The following is a 17,610-nucleotide window of genomic DNA, read 5'->3' on the forward strand; positions in this document are numbered from 1 at the left end:
GGCTACTCTCCTCTGGGAACAAAATGAGTGACTGATGTTCAAGACTTTTCGGCTACCTCCCACAAGTTCTTCGAGCAGCCTGGTTCTTGGTGGTGATGCATGTCAATAGAGTGCCTCTGCCGGAGGTTATATGCTATGTCACCAAGCCCATGGATCTTCTACAGGGAGTCTTACATTTTGAGAAGATTTCATTCTACATCCTGTCTGCTTCAACTAGTCGCCTTCTACTGGGACTGCCATGGTTTTGTCTACAAGGTCCTATTATAATTGGAACTTGGGGCAGATTTTGTACTGGGAATCTGACTGTCACTTTCACTGCCTAGTGCAAACAGCCCGGGCTCCACAAGTTCCCCAGAATCTACAGGGCCTGCCTCCAGCCTATGATAGTTATGTGGATGTCTTTAATAAATAATAAATAAAAAAAGCTGTGGATATCTTGCCTCCGCACCGACCCTATGACTGCCCAACAAGCTCCAGTCTGGTACCATGCCTCCTCATAGCCGATTTTACCCATTGTGCTTGCCTGAGACTCAGGCCATGTCTGACTATATAAAGGAGAATCTGGAAAAAGGATTTATTAGGAAGTCTTCCTCCCCTACTGGGGCCAGACCGGTCTTTGTGAAAAAGTAAGATGGCTCCCAGTGGCCATGCATCTACTATCAGGGTTTGAACAAAATCATGGTGAAGAGGTACTTGAAAGTTTGTGAGCTCTTCAAAATTTTCTATACTTCTGCATAAACCTGACCTAAAACTGCATCAGATTTTCACACAGGTCCTAACAATAAAAATAACCAAATCAAAGAGTAAAACATTAAATTCGGACATTTTATTTATTAAAGGAAAATAATCCAATATCACGTGTCTGTGAGAGGCAGAAGTATGTAAACCTTTAGGGTTAGCAGATAATTTGAAGGTGAAATTAGCCAGATGTTTTCAATCAATAGGATTACAATCAGGTCTGAGTGGACGACCTGTTTAATTTTAAACAAAAAGGATCTATCAAAGTCTGATCTTCACAATATGTTTGTGGAAGTGTATCATAGCATGAACCAAGGAGATTTCTGAGGAACTCAGAAGAAGAGTTGGTGATGCTCATTAGGCTGAAAAAGGATACAAAACCATCTTTAAAGAGTTTGGACTCCACCAATCCACAGTGAGACAGTGTGTACAAATGGAGGGAAATCAAGACCATAATTACCCTCCTCAGTAGTGGGCGACCAATAAAGATCACACCAAGAGCAAAGCGTGTAATAGTCCACAAGGTCACAAAGGAATCCAAGGTAACCTCTAAGCAACTAAAGATCTACCTTGCATTAGCTAACGTTCATGAGTAGTGATGGACGAACATCGGCTGGGACGGTTCGCAAACACGGTCATGTGAACGCAATCAAATGTTCGCGAACCGGAATTTCGCGGCGGGCCCCATTAACTTTAATGGCAGGCGAACCGGAAAAACCTTCAGCTCCTATTTGCAGCCAGAAAACACTTACTAGAATTACACAAATAGACCCACAACATGGACAGTGATATACCAAAGGGGGATCATTGGTAAAAATTCCCACAAACAAATATGTATTTTAATCAGGGCCTATTTTTATGCGTCTTAAAGGGAAACTCTCAAAAATGTGCCCTGCTGGAGCCTAGAAATTTTTTATTTCCTATCGGTTTGATGTATACAAATGTGCAGCACTCCACGTTTTTGTATCTTCCACGTTTTTCTACCATGGAACTGTATGATATACGGACGCCAGTGTACGGCATCAGTTTGAGGCATCTGTTAACGCATACATTTTTGGTATGCATTAAATGGATGGCAAAAATAGCATGTAAACCCAGGCCTAGTGTCAGAATAAGCAGCAGTATACATCGGATCAGCGTGGCGGTGTCACCGCCAGTTCTGTGAGAAGGCCTGGCAGACGTCTGTCTCTACCTCTTGCATGACGTTCTTTGTTTTGGTTTCACTTTGTCATCTCCTTTCCTTCTCCCAGGTGTCACTTATTTAGACTAATCGTCTCCCTTTATATTCCCTCCCATACTGCCTCACTTTGCGGTTTATACTACTTCCTGGATAAAGTGTTCACTGCTGGAGGCTGCTGCTGCTGTTTGCTCAGATAAGTCTTGTCATGTATTGTGTTTCCTTGCTGGCTTGATTCTAGGTGACCCTGACTCCGTCCGTATTAAGTGCAGGGAGCCAGTTGTCGTGTCCCCTCACTATTATAGGGTTTTCAGGTGTCACACAGTCTTAGGTACGTGGGCATGCAATCGTCTACCATTGAGACCCTTGCATGTGCATAGCAGTCAGGGAGAGCTCTTAGGGTTTTATAGGGCTCACCTATATGCTCCTTAGTTTGGGATCAAGCCAGTGGGTCGTTTATTTATAAGTTCCAGCTATCTGCAACTTCATCCGTGACATTATAAACCGCCATAACCGTCTTAAGCATGGATCCGGCTTCAGCCTTGATTGACCGCATGCAAGGTCTTTCGCTGGAGGTAGCAGATCTCCGTAAAACTGTGTCTCAGTTTCAGGTGACCGGTTCTGCTGGCGTTCATGGAGTTTTTTCCGAGCCTAAGATCTCGCTTCCGGATACATTCTCCGGGGGTAGTGAGAATTTTGTTCGCTTTAAAGAGGCTTGCAAACTCCATTTTCGCCTACTTCCCCATTCCTCTGGTGATGAGGAGCAGAGGGTGGGGATCATCATCTCGCTGCTCAGGGATAACGCTCAGTCTTGGGCCTTTTCGCTGCCGGTGGGGGCACGGCCCCTCTGATCGGTGGATGATTTTTTTTGTAGCCCTGGGGCAGATATATGATGACCCGGATCGTATTGCACTGGCTGAATCTAAACTGCGTTTTTTATGCCAGGGTAAACAGTCCGCAGAGATATATTGTTCTGAATTTCGGAGATGGGCAGCTGATACTGGTTGGAATGATGCTGCACTCCGAAGTCAATTTTGCCATGGTCTTTCGGAAAGATTGAAAGATGCATTTGCTTTTCATGAGAGACCAGCGTCCTTAGAGTCTGCCATGTTTCTAGCTGTTCGCATTGACAGGCGGCTTAGAGAGAGAGAGGAGACTACTCCTTCCTGTCATATTCAGCCCAAGTACAGTAGGGCTGTCTCATTCAGTGCGCAGGGGTCTCAGTCTGTCTCAATCCCCTCTGGGGAGGCCATGCAGCTGGGTTTGCTTGCCTCTGATAGTAGAGGATTCAGCTCTCAGAGGAGGGTTTGTTTCTGTTGTGGGGGTATAAATCATTTGGCTAATGTTTGCCCCTCTAGGAGATTCATGGAGTTTTCTGAGGGTAATAAAAAAAAAAAAAAAAAAACCTCTAAAAACTTTTCATTTGCTACTATTGGCAAGGTTGATGCGGAAATTGAAGGTTTGCCGTTTTCTTGTAGTTCCCGTTTTCTCCTACCTGCCAGGGTGGCGCTAGACAGCAAGAACATTGTTTGTGAGATTTTTGTAGATAGTGGAGCAGCTGTCAATATCATTGATAATCAATTTGCAACAACGCATGGTTTCCAGGTATGCACTTTGGAAAAGGATATACCTGTTTTTGCTATCGATTCCGCTCCACTTTCTCAAAGATCGTTAAAGGGCATAGTTCACAATATCCGTTTGACTGTGGGTGACGCTCATGTTGAGGATATGTCATGTTTCGTGTTAAGCGGATTACCTGTTGGGGCTACCCTGGCTCACTAAACATAACCCCACCATTGATTGGCAAGCAAGGCAAATAAATGGTTAGGGTGAGTTTTGCAGAGAGAATTGCCTCACGGCGTCTCTTTCAGAGGTTTCTACCAAGACTGTACCATCTTTTCTCTCAGAATTTTCAGATGTGTTTTCTGAGAGTGGTGTCCAGGAGTTGCCCCCCTCACCGGGAGTACGACTGCCCTATTAATCTCATCCCAGGTGCCAAGCTGCCAAAATCACGTTTATACAATCTCTCCCGACCTGAAAGAGTCGCTATGCGAACTTATATCCCTGAGAGCCAGAGAAAGGGACACATCCGACCCTCGAAGTCACCTGTTACCGCTGTTTTTTTTTTTGTTAAGAAAAAAGATGGTTCTTTAAGACCTTGTCTGGATTTCTGGGAGCTGAACCGGATCACAATTCGTGACCCATATCCGCTTCCTCTGATCCTGGACCTGTTTAACCACATTGTTGGGGCTAAAGTTTTTTCTAAGTTGGATTTAAGAGGGGCATACAACCTAGTCAGGGTCAGGGAAGGGGACGAATGGAAGACGGCCTTCAATACCCCTGAGGGTCATTTTGAGAATTTGGTTATGCCCTTTGGTTTGATGAATGCTCCGGCCGTCTTCAAACATTTTGTGAACAGCATTTTTTATCATTTAATGGGGAAATTTGTTCTGGTGTATCTAGATGACATTTAGATTTTTTCTCCTGATTTCAAGACTCATCGGGACCACCTATGTCAGGTCTTGCTGATTCTGCGGGAGAATAAATTGTACGCTAAACTGGAAAAATGTGTGTTTGCAGTTCCGGAGATTAAATTTCTTGGTTTTCTTCTCTCCGCTTCTGGTTTTCGCATGGACCCAGAGAAGGTTTGCGCTGTGCTTGATTGGGAGCTTCCTGAGAATCAGAAGGCGCTGATGCGGTTTTTGGGTTTTGCCAATTATTACAGAAAGTTCATTTTGAATTATTCCTCTGTTGTTAAGCCACTCACTGATATGACTAAAAAGGGGGTAGATTTTTCCTCGTGGTCGGTAGATGCGCTTAAAGCCTTTTCTAGTATAAAAGAGAGTTTTGCTTCCGATCCCATTTTGGGACAACCTGATGTCTCTCTACTTTTTATTGTTGAGGTGGATGCTTCTGAGGTGGGTGTGGGTGCGTTCTTATCTCAGGGCCCCTCTCCTGCCAAATGGCGACCGTGTGCCTTTTTCTCAAGGAAACTCTCCTCTGCAGAGAGAAATTACGATGTGGGAGATAGGGAGTTGTTGGCCATCAAATTAGCTTTTGAGGAATGGCGCCATTGGTTAGAGGGAGCCAGACACCCTATTACCGTGTTTACCGACCATAAGAATCTGGCCTACTTGGAATCGGCCAAGCGTCTGAACCTGAGACAGGCCAGATGGTCTTTGTTCTTTTCTAGGTTTAATTTTGTTGTCACGTTCCGCCCTGGGGTTAGAAATGTGAAGGCGGATGCCCTGTCACGTTGTTTTCCGGGAGGGGGGAACTTTGAAGACCCGGGTCCCATTTTGGCTGAAGGGGTGGTCGTCTCTGCTCTTTATCCTGATTTGGAGGCAGAGGTTCAGGCAGCCCAGGCAGAGGCTCCTGATCTTTGTCCTCCTGGGAGGTTGTTTGTGCCTCTCGCTTTACGACACAAGGTTTTTAAGTAGCACCACAATACTGTCCTTGCTCTGCACCCGGGGAGTAGAGCCACAGTGGATCTCATTGCTCGGAGATTCTGGTGGCCGGCTCTTCGTAAGACGGTTGAGGGTTTTGTGGTAGCCTGCGAGAACTGCTCTCGTGCCAAGGTCCCTCATTCACGGCCATCGGGTTCTCTCCTCCCGTTACCCAATCCTTCCCGTCCTTGGACGCATCTGTCCATGGACTTCATTACGGACCTGCCTTGTTCCTCGGGGAAGACTGTGATTCTGGTGGTAGTGGACCGTTTTAGCAAAATGGCGCATTTCATTCCCTTTCCTGGGTAACCCAATGCTAAGATGTTGGCGCAAGCATTTGTTGATCACATTGTTAAATTGCATGGCATTCCTTCAGACATCGTTTCTGATAGGGGCACGCAATTTGTTTCCAGATTCTGGAAGGCCTTCTGTTCTCGCTTGGGGATTCGGTTGTCGTTCTCTTCTGCTTTTCACCCGCAGTCGAATGGTCAGACCGAATGCGTCAATCAGAATCTGGAGACATATCTGCGCTGTTTTGTGGCGGAGAATCAGGAGGATTGGTATTCTTTTTTGTCCCTTGCTGAGTTTGCTTTAAATAACCGTCGCCAGGAGTCCTCTGATAAGTCACCATTTTTTGGTGCATATGGGTTTCATCCGCAGTTTGGGACATTCTCTGGAGAGGGGTCTTCTGGTTTACCTGATGAGGAGAGATTTTCCTCGTCTTTGTCATTTATTTGGCAAAAGATTCAGGGTAATCTGAAGAGGATGAGTGTCCATCATCAATCCCGTTGCATTCCGTCTTGATCTTCCTCAGACTTGGAAGATCCATAATATTTTTTACAGGTCCCTATTAAAACCTTATGTCCAACCCACTGTACCTTCCTCTTTGCCTCCTCCTCCGATTGTTGTTGATGGTAATCTTGAATTTCAGGTCTCTAGGATTGTGGATTCTCGCATTATCCGTGATTCTCTCCAGTACCTCGTTCATTGGGAGGGTTATGGTCCTGAGGAGAGGATGTGGGTCCCAGTGGCGGACATTAAGGCCACTCGTCTTATCAGGGCTTTCCATAGGTCTCATCCTGAGAAGGTGGGCTCTGAGTGTCCGGAGTCCACCTGTAAAGGGCGGGGTACTGTCACCGCCAGTTCTGTGAGAAGGTCTGGCAGACGTCCTTCTCTACCTCTTGCATGACGTTCTTTGTTTTGGTTTCACTTTGTCATCTCCTTTCCTCCTCCCAGGTGTCACCTATTTAGACTAATCGTCTCCCTTTATATTCCCTCCCATACTGCCTCACTTTGCGGTTTATACTTCTTCCTGGATGAAGTGTCACTGTTGGAGGCTGCTGCTGCTGTTTGCTCAAGATAAGTGTTGTCATGTATTGTGTTTCCTTGCTGGCTTGATTTTAGGTGACCCTGACTCCGTCCGTATTAAGTGCAAGGAGCCGGTGGTCGTGTCCCCTCACTATTATAGGGTTTTCAGGTGTCACACAGTCTTAGGTACGTGGGCATGCAATCGTCTACCATTGAGATCCTTGCATGGGCATAGCAGTCAGGAAGAGCTCTTAGGGTTTTTGTAACAGTACAGCCTGGATCACAGCGGCTCCCTGTGACGATACGCTGACTTGCGCTCCAGCGTGGAACGCACCGGCCGTCTGCGATGATACGCTGGCTTGCGTTCCAGCGTGGAACGCAGCGACCGCCTGTGTTGTTACGCTGGCTTGCGCTCCAGCGTGGAACGCAGTGGCTGCTGGGCCCTCCTGTGACTCCGCCCACTTACTGTCCGGCCCTTAAATAGAAGACAGGTGCTAAGCAGGGTGTTCCACTAATGGAGTGCGCACCCTGCTAGCTCCACTGCATCTGAGGACTCTGTCCACATATCCAGACCTGGATCCCTAACAACAGCGTGAAGGACTGTCTACCTTCTTGCCACTGGCTTCCCCACTGCTGGCTTCCTAGCCAGGACCAACTAACCGCAAGTATATGCCTGTTACCTGCTCTGATTAATGCCCTGGAACTCTGAGTGGGGTGGTTCCTGACTGGTGTGAGACGATACTCCCAAACCAACTCTGAACCTACTGCATACTATATACTAAACTGTGGACATGCTCTGAACCTACTGCATACTATATACTAAACTGTGGACATGCTATACTAACTCTGAACCTACTGCATACTATATACTAAACTGTGGACATGCTCTGAACCTACTGCATACTATATACTAAACTGTGGACATGCTATACTAACTCTGAACCTACTGCATACTATATACTAAACTGTGGACATGCTATACTAACTCTGAACCTACTGCATACTATATACTAAACTGTGGACATGCTCTGAACCTATGGCATACAATATACTAAACTGAGGACATGCTATATACTAACCCTGAACCTATTGCATACTAGATACTAACTCTGAACTGTGCACAAGCTTATACTAACTTGTGACTCCTGTAATACTGGGAGACCTTCCTCTCCAGCAGTAATACTAAATAGATGTATAGCGGTAAATGATTTTGTTACCCCAAACTCTCCGCCCAAGACTGAGAGAGACGCCTGGGGTACATACTGAGTAACCGCGAATCCCACAGCCAAGAACAAGGGCAGTGGGATAATAGTGCATGTCTATTGCTTCCGCAGTTGAGATCCTAACTGATCAACTAGGTGCGTTACATATTAGTGGAACCCACATGGATCCAGCGGAGGTTGCAGGTCACCTCGTCACCCTCACTAAGAGGGTGGAGACCCTCAATGTGACTATACAACATCTCCAGCTAGAAAACCAGGCAATACGGCAACTTGTCACTCAGGGGCCAGGACACCCCCGTGATGGACCAGAACCCAAGGTCAGCCCACCTGAGATATTCGCGGGTGACCTAAGGCAGTTCAGGGATTTCCTGAAAGCGTGCAAACTAATGTTTGAGCTGCAGCACCGGACTTACCCAACTGACAGAACAAAAGTACTTACCATGATCTCATACCTCAGGGGGGAGCCCAGAGCATGGGCCAATACTTATTTAGAAAAAGAAGACCCAGTCCTGGAATCCTTCCCTCTGTTCCTTGAAAAAATGGCCCTTCTCTACGAGGACCATAGTAAACAGCTGACCGCTGAGACCGCTATACGCAGCCTTAAACAAGGGAGACGACCTGTAGAGGACTTTATTGCGGAATACACTCGCTGGGCCCGGGAGACTGAATGGAATGACCTCACCCTTAGGAATCAGTTTCGCCTAGGTCTTTCCGAGGCCCTGAAGGACGAATTAGCCCGAGGAGAATTACCACTTACACTTAATGCCTTGATGCAGAAGGCCACCACCATTGACAGACGGCTGAGGGAACGCAGAGCCGAGAGAGTCTCAGGCTTCACACCCAACCCAAGACCGTCCAGCCAGGGTCCTGCTGTAGAGATGATGGAGATTGGGGCGATCCGAGGTCCTCTGACCGAGAGAGAGAAAGCCAGGAGACGTAACCTCAACCTCTGTTTATATTGTGCGTCTGCTGACCATACCGTTGACGGATGCCCCGCGATAAGTAAGAAGTGCGAAGGTAAGAGCGGCACGTCTTATACCTTAGGCAGTACAAAAAATAGTACTGGTGGTTACATATACACGTCTCTCACCTTACAGTGGGACCAAAACCGGATTATCGTTGAAGCCATGGTGGACACGGGAGCTTCGGGGAATTTTATCTATATGCATCTGGTTGAGCGAAATAAAATTCCCCACATGAGAAAAAACGTTCCGATATCCGCGAGTTTCATTGACGGTACCATTTCTAGTCCTATCCACAGTCAGACTCAAGCCCTCATGGTGACATGTGAAAATAACCACACAGAATTCTTATCCTTTGATATCATACACTCTCCATTGTTTCCCGTGATTCTTGGGTTGCCATGGTTGCAAATACACCAGCCAACCCTCCTATGGAAACAGGGGAGAGTTCAGTTTACGTCCAGGTCCCCAGCTTATACGCAGACTTTGCTGAGGTATTCAGCGCAAAGAAAGCGGAATCTCTTCCGCCCCATAGATCTTACGATTGCCCCATAGACTTGCTGCCGGGTAGTGAGATACCCACGGGTAGAATTTATCCATTGGCACAACCAGAACTTGTTCACTTCAAACAGTACCTAGAAGAGAACTTACGAAAAGGTTTTATTCAGCCTTCAACCTCCCCGGCAGCAGCAGGGATGTTCTTTGTGAGAAACAAAGACTCAAGCCTAAGGCCCATTATAGATTACAGAGCCTTGAACAAAGTAACAATCAAAAATCGGTACCCCCTGCCACTAATATCCGAACTCATAGAAAGATTACAAACAGCAACAATCTACACCAAGCTGGATTTGAGAGGCGCATACAACTTAATTAGGATCAGAAAAGGTGATGAATGGAAGACAGCTTTCCGCACTCGGTATGGTCTCTTTGAGTATACAGTGATGCCCTTCGGGTTGTGCAACGCCCCTGCCACATTCCAAAATTTTATTAACGACATCTTTAGGGATCTACTGGACGTATGTGTAATCATCTATCTTGATGATATACTAGTGTATTCCGATAACTTACACGATCACAGGAAACATGTCCGTTGGGTTCTCGCACGGTTAAGTGTTCATTGCTTATACATCAAACAGGAAAAATGTGTATTTGAGACTACCTCTCTTCCCTTCCTCGGATACATAATTTCACCCAAAGGTATCCAGATGGATCCCTCAAAAATCACTTGCATACAAAATTGGCCGATTCCGGATTCCAGGAAAGCTCTTCAACGGTTCCTGGGGTTCTCAAACTTCTATAGGAAATTCATTAAAGATTTCTCCGCTACCACTAAACCACTAACCCGCTTAACTAGTGTCAACACGAAGTTCGTTTGGTCCAAGGACGCCCAATCAGCATTTGAGTTATTAAAGAACAGGTTCACTACAGCACCGATACTGACTCTCCCAAATCCGAACCATCACTACGTGCTGGAAGTAGACGCATCCCAGGCAGCCATAGGAGCTGTTCTGTTCCAGCGAAGCTCTTTTTCAACTCCGTTACATCCTATCGGGTTCTACTCCCGGACGCTAAATACCGCTGAATTCAATTACCCCATAGGCGAAAAGGAACTCCTCGCCATAAAGTGCTCCCTGGAAAATTGGAGGCATTTACTTGAAGGATCAATACACCCCATCACAATTTATACGGATCACCGTAATCTACAATACCTGAAAACCAATAAAACATTATCAGGCCGTCGGTACGGTGGAGTTTTTTTTTTGACAGGTTTAACTTCCAAATTACATACCGACCAGGCTCAAAAAATGGGAAGGCCGACGCCTTGTCACGACTGGCTGAAATTCGCACCTCAGACACGGCCCCCACATGGATCATTCCACCGAAGAAACTCGTCCTTGCCACCATAACGTTGGAAACCCAGCTCAAGGATGCTCTAATTAATGACCATGCTAATACCCCCCTGGTCTTTCGCAGAACCAACAGGGTCTCCTTTACAAGGACAGCCAACTGTACATACCACCCTCCCTCACCAATCAGGTGATCAAACCTTGCCATGATTTACCCCTCGCGGGACATCCCGGCATTGCTAAAACCACAACCCTGATACGCAGGAACTTCTGGTGGCCAAAGATGACCAAACAAATTGAGGAATACGTTTCCACGTGCGAGACCTGTGCCTCATGTAAAACTGACAGAAACCGACCTCCTAATGAGTCTTCCCATCGCCAACAGACCCTGGGAATGGGTCTCGATGGATTTCATAGTTGAACTTCCCCTTTCCAGAGGAAACAACACCATCATGGTGGTAGTGGATTTGCTGACTAAGATGGCACACTTCGTGCCCCTCAAGAAGTTACCCTCCTCCAAGGAAACGGCCGTGGTATTCCTGTCTAATATTATTAAGTTACATGGAATTCCTAGCCAGGTCATATCAGACACGGGTTCGCAATTCGTATCCAAATTCTGGAGAGCACTTTGTTCCAGACTTCAAATCGACCACAGAATGTCTACCGCCTATCACCCCCAAACTAATGGGCAGACTGAAAGGGTGAATCAGTGTCTGGAACAGTATCTCAGATGTCACTGCTCATTTCTCCAGGATGACTGGGAGGGCCTACTTCCTCTCGCTGAATTCGCCTATAATAATTCTACGAATTCCTCCACATTACATACTCCATTCTTTGCTAATTACGGATTTCACCCTAGGTCTCTTCCTCAAACCAGCCTTCCCACAAACGTTCCAGCCACAGACGATTATCTGACCACTTTGCAAACTACCCTTAAGACGCTAAAAGACAACCTTCAACGGGCAAAAGAAAGACAGAAGTGTTACTACGACCGTCGTAGGAGAGAAAGTCCTCCCTACCAGGTCGGGGACTCGGTTTGGTTATCAACAAAAAACCTTCGGTTGGGGGTACCATCCAAGAAATTGGGAAGACAATTCCTGGGTCCTTTTCCGATAGAAAGGATTATTAACCCCAACACGGTGAGACTCACCCTTCCTCCGCGATTACAGGTACATCCCACATTCCACGTGTCACTACTGAAGCCGTTTAGATCTAGGCCGTTCCCATCAAGTGATCCTCGACCCTTGCCTCCGATAGAGGTCCAAGGAGAAGAAGAATTTGAAGTTGAGCAGCTCATTGATTCCAGAAGAAGACGGGGGAAGATCCAGTATCTCATTAGATGGAAGGGGTATGGTCCCCAGGATGACTCTTGGGAAGATGTGCAAAACGTTCATGCTCCCAGACTCCAAAGATTGTTCCATAGAAGATTTCCCAACCGACCCTCTCCTAGTGGGGTACCCCGGAGGGGTCCCTTAAGGGGGGGGGTACTGTAACAGTACAGCCTGGATCACAGCGGCTCCCTGTGACGATACGCTGACTTGCGCTCCAGCGTGGAACGCACCGGCCGTCTGCGATGATACGCTGGCTTGCGTTCCAGCGTGGAACGCAGCGACCGCCTGTGTTGTTACGCTGGCTTGCGCTCCAGCGTGGAACGCAGTGGCTGCTGGGCCCTCCTGTGACTCCGCCCACTTACTGTCCGGCCCTTAAATAGAAGACAGGTGCTAAGCAGGGTGTTCCACTAATGGAGTGCGCACCCTGCTAGCTCCACTGCATCTGAGGACTCTGTCCACATATCCAGACCTGGATCCCTAACAACAGCGTGAAGGACTGTCTACCTTCTTGCCACTGGCTTCCCCACTGCTGGCTTCCTAGCCAGGACCAACTAACCGCAAGTATATGCCTGTTACCTGCTCTGATTAATGTCCTGGAACTCTGAGTGGGGTGGTTCCTGACTGGTGTGAGACGATACTCCCAAACCAACTCTGAACCTACTGCATACTATATACTAAACTGTGGACATGCTCTGAATCTACTGCATACTATATACTAAACTGTGGACATGCTATACTAACTCTGAACCTACTGCATACTATATACTAAACTGTGGACATGCTCTGAACCTACTGCATACTATATACTAAACTGTGGACATGCTATACTAACTCTGAACCTACTGCATACTATATACTAAACTGTGGACATGCTATACTAACTCTGAACCTACTGCATACTATATACTAAACTGTGGACATGCTCTGAACCTATGGCATACAATATACTAAACTGAGGACATGCTATATACTAACCCTGAACCTATTGCATACTAGATACTAACTCTGAACTGTGCACAAGCTTATACTAACTTGTGACTCCTGTAATACTGGGAGACCTTCCTCTCCAGCAGTAATACTAAATAGATGGATAGCGGTAAATGATTTTGTTACCCCAAACTCTCCGCCCAAGACTGAGAGAGACGCCTGGGGTACATACTGAGTAACCGCGAATCCCACAGCCAAGAACAAGGGCAGTGGGATAATAGTGCATGTCTATTGCTTCCGCAGTTGAGATCCTAACTGATCAACTAGGTGCGTTACAGTTTTATAGGGCTCACCTATATGCTCCTTAGTTTGGGATCAAGCCAGTCGGACGTTTATTCATAAGTTCCATCTCCAACATCATCCGTGACAGGCGGAGAGGAGAGGCCGCCATATACTGACAGATCGCTACCTGGTTCTGGTGGTCAGGGATGAGGACTGTGTTTCCCAAGGATCATTTTCTACTGGGAAATACAGGGCACAGTATAATACACTAGACTCTATATAATATAAAGATGTTAGCCCTACCCCTGAATGATAATACAATTAGGTGATCATTTATTATATAGAAATACGTCTATGTTAGGCGTATTTCTGACACAGATTGTGGCGCAAAGGTCCTTACCACCGCAATCTGCATATTTTTCCCGCTCATGTCAGGTCTAAAAAAGGATGGCATGGGCAATGAAAGGGATACAGTTATGTCCTTCCATATATTGAATACCACCGCCATGCATTGACCGGATAACACCTCTGCACAGTGAGCGGATAACACCGCCATACCGTGACCAAATAAAAGAGTATAAGAGGGCACAATACAGGGAATTAATAGGGTCACTGCACAGGGTGTGGTAAGAGGGCACAATGCAGGGTACAAGAGGGCACAGTACGGGGTGAGGGGCACAGTACAGGGTAGGGGGCACAGTCACATGGCCCTGTGACATTAGAAGGTCCTTATGGTGAATGCGGTTCATATGCCACCATAATGAGAGGAAGAGGAGTGAGACAAGGGTGTGATTATGTGGCTAGAGATAAAAAATGTAACTGTCGACCAGTACAGGCCCCAAAAATTAGGCAACAGGCATTCACCTGACACCACAGAACTTTGGATTCTGTGGCTGGAGGTACATTTGGCGGTTACAGGATAAAAATGTAACTGTCGGCCAGTACAGGCCCCAAAATTTAGGCAATAGGCATTCACCTGACAGCAAAGAACTTTGGATTCTGTGGCTGGAGGTACATTAGGCGGTCACAGGATAAAAATGTAACTGTTGGCCAGTACAGGCCCCAAAAATTAGACAATAGGCATTACCTGACAGCAAATAACTTTAGATTCTGTGTCTGGAGGTACATTAGGCGGTCACAGGATAAATATGTAACTGTCAGCCAGTACAGGCCCCAAAAATTAGGCATTCAACGGACATAGAAGGCCTTTTATGCCGCTGTATTTACCTAAGACAGGGACCATGATTTGTTCTGGGTGGTGGCGGATATTTGTGGGCTGTCATGAGGAAATTCAATCAAATGTGGTCCACTCGTCAAATCCCACAGAAGTCTGCATGCATCGCGCATGAGCAGCCACTGGCGCAGTGGAAAAAAAACAAGCTCCCCAGAACCTGTCCTGCCGCAGAGTTCGTACAGGTAGTCATTAACTGCATGTTTCTGCTGGAGCAGCCTATCAAGCATATACAGTCAGGTCCATAAATATTGGGACATCAACACAATTATAACATTTTTGGCTCTATACACCACCACAATGGATTTGAAATGAAACAAATAAAATTTGCTTTAACTGCTGACTGTCAGCTTTAATTTGAGGGTATTTACATCCAAATCAGGTGAACGGTGTAGGAATTACAACAGTTTGCATATGCGCCTCCCACTTGTTAAGGAACCAAAAGTAATGGGATAAAATAATAATCATAAAATCAAACTTTCACTTTTTAATACTTGGTTGCAAATCCGTTGCAGTGAATTACAGCCTGAAGTCTGGAACGCATAGACATCACCAGATGCTGAGTTTCATCCCCGGTGATGCTCTGCCAGGCCTCTACTGCAACTGTCTTCAGTTCCTGCTTGTTCTTGGGGCATTTCCCCTACAGTTTTGTCTTCAGCAAGTGAAATGCATGCTAAATCGGATTCTGGTCAGGTGATTGACTTGACCATTGCATAACATTCCACTTCTTTCCCTTAAAAAACTCTTTGGTTGCTTTTGCAGTATGCTTTGGGTCATTGTCCATTTGCCACCCAATGAGTTCTGAAGCATTTAGCTGAATATGAGCAGATAATATTGCCCGAAACACTTCAGAATTCATCCTGCTGTTTTTGTCAGCAGTCACATCATCAATAAATACAAGAAAACCAGTTCCATTGGCAGCCATACATGCCCATGCCATGACACTACCACCACCATGCTTCACTGATGAGGTGGTATGCTTAGGATCATGAGCAGTTCCTTTCCTTCTCCATACTCTTCTCTTCCCATCACTCTGGTACAAGTTGATCTTGGTCTCATCTGTCCATAGGATATTGTTCCCGAACTGTGAAGGCTTTTTTAGCTGTCGTTTGGCAAACTCTAATCTGGCCTTCCTGTTTTTGAGGCTCACCAATGGTTTACATCTTGTGGTGAGCCCTCTGTATTCACTCTGGTGAAGTCTTCTCTTGATTGTTGATTTTGACACACATACACCTACCTCCTGGAGAGTGTTCTTGATCTGGCCAACTGTTGTGAAGGGTGTTCACCAGGGAAATAATTCTTCGGTCTTCCACCACAGTTGTTTTCCGTGGTCTTCCGGGTCTTTTGGTGTTGCTGAGCTCACCGATGCGTTCCTTTTTTTTTAACAATGTTCCAAACAGTTGTTTTGGCTACGCCTAATGTTTTTGCTATCTCTCCGATGTTTTTTATTTTTTTATTTTTAGCCTAATAATGGCTTGCTTCACTGATAGTATTTTAAAATAAATGCTATCATATGCAAATTGTATAAAGTCACGAATGACCACATAAAAACAAATAAAGGTATAAGAAAATATATATTAAATATATTAAAGATGACTCACTTCACCCAGGAGGGTAATGTGGGATAAAGCTCAAGACACCCACACCACACCTCCTGCGCCTGGGTCGCCTGTAGAGATGTCAGATTTGGATCAAAACACACTCAGGAGTCTTATCCTTTTTCTTTCTCTTTATTCCAAAGCCAGGGTGGGGGGAGTGGACGGCTCAACGCGTTTCGGGGCCTCTGTATGGGTCCCCTTCATCAGGAGCAGATATCAATTGTTAACAAATTGTTAAGAGATGTCAAAGACTATGACCTAAATAGAATCAGGTCTTGGGAAAGAAAACTTTTCCCCCCTTTGACACAAAATAGGATATCTACTTTTTCCAGGAACAAACACATTATACCCCCCTATTTACATTCTCATCCAAGATCTGCTCCTAACCAAAGATACTCTACTACACAAAACAGAGTCTTCTATAACAGCACCACATATGGGACATCCAGACCTCATAACACTAAACATCCTGAAAGCAAACCCATTAGAGCCTCTGAGCTACCTTCAAAAACCATCTCCCATTCCAAAGACCATCACTATCCCCCACATACATCCGTTGCCAATCTGGCACCGCTACTCAACAGAATAACCAATCCTGGGGCACTCAACCTCATTCCCAAAAAAAACCCATCTGCCCACACAGTTACCACTGCCAAGAATCCTAAACATCCCCATTTTGACACGTCAGAGTATCCCACTCTGATTGATACACACATTCCATCAGTCTCTCTCAAATCCATCTCATCCCCCACTGATCCCTGGACATCTCCGAGTCACCTTGCTTCTGTAATTTCTGTCAACGACATTTCTACTAATTCAGTCTCCCAGAGTTCCTGTCCAGTCAAATCACCATCTTCCCCGAGAAATTCCACATCCCAACCCTCTCCAAATGACATCTCCACACATTCAGTTTCCACTATCCAATCTGATATTTTTTTAGACCTACCCTCCAACCTCTCTGGAAGCCCGTTTTTAGGGAAAATTTCACCCACAATGAACAATCACACTCCACCTGCCAGACAGACAATTTCCAGTCTACAAATTCTGAGTCCCTTCTTCACCCCCACAGGCCCCCTTCAGCCCACCCAACCGCAAAATCCCCGCAATTTGAAAATAACGCATTTCTTCAGTCCCATCCCGTCATCACGAAAAAGAACAAAAAAAGATTCAGGGGATGTCGAGGGGGAAGAACCAAACACCCCAATGAGAAAAAAAAACAAATCTCTCATCACAGCAACCAACAATCTGACACTCTAACCACCAATAAGCAGATAGAACCCAAAAATGACCCCATACCCACTCCACTAAAAGATACCAGAGGGATATTCAATCTATCTAAACATGTACTCAACACTGACGAACTTAATTTGTTACGCAAAGGACTCTACTTCTGCCCCACTAATCACTCTGACCCCTTTGAACTTTTTGTGGACATGAACCAGTGGATCCGTAAATTGACATTAAAAAGACACTTCACGATAAAAAGTATCAACCTGGGAGATAAGACCGATCCAATACCAACATCCCACACCCCTACCGA

At 45.9% G+C, this 17,610-nt stretch overlaps 1 long non-coding RNA gene across 1 annotated transcript; it reads right to left on the reverse strand.

Moving 5' to 3' along the window:
• Positions 1-998: 998 nt before the first annotated feature.
• LOC120991897 lies at positions 999-15,147 on the reverse strand. Its single transcript, XR_005776851.1, has 3 exons — positions 15,117-15,147; positions 10,397-10,399; positions 999-1,122 (listed from the first exon to the last, which is right to left on the reverse strand). It is a non-coding gene; the product is annotated as an uncharacterized LOC120991897 (long non-coding RNA).
• Between the last annotated feature and the right edge of the window lie 2,463 nt (positions 15,148-17,610).

Source organism: Bufo bufo, chromosome 2 (assembly GCF_905171765.1).
Source record: "Bufo bufo chromosome 2, aBufBuf1.1, whole genome shotgun sequence".
In the NCBI taxonomy this organism is placed as follows: domain Eukaryota; kingdom Metazoa; phylum Chordata; class Amphibia; order Anura; family Bufonidae; genus Bufo; species Bufo bufo.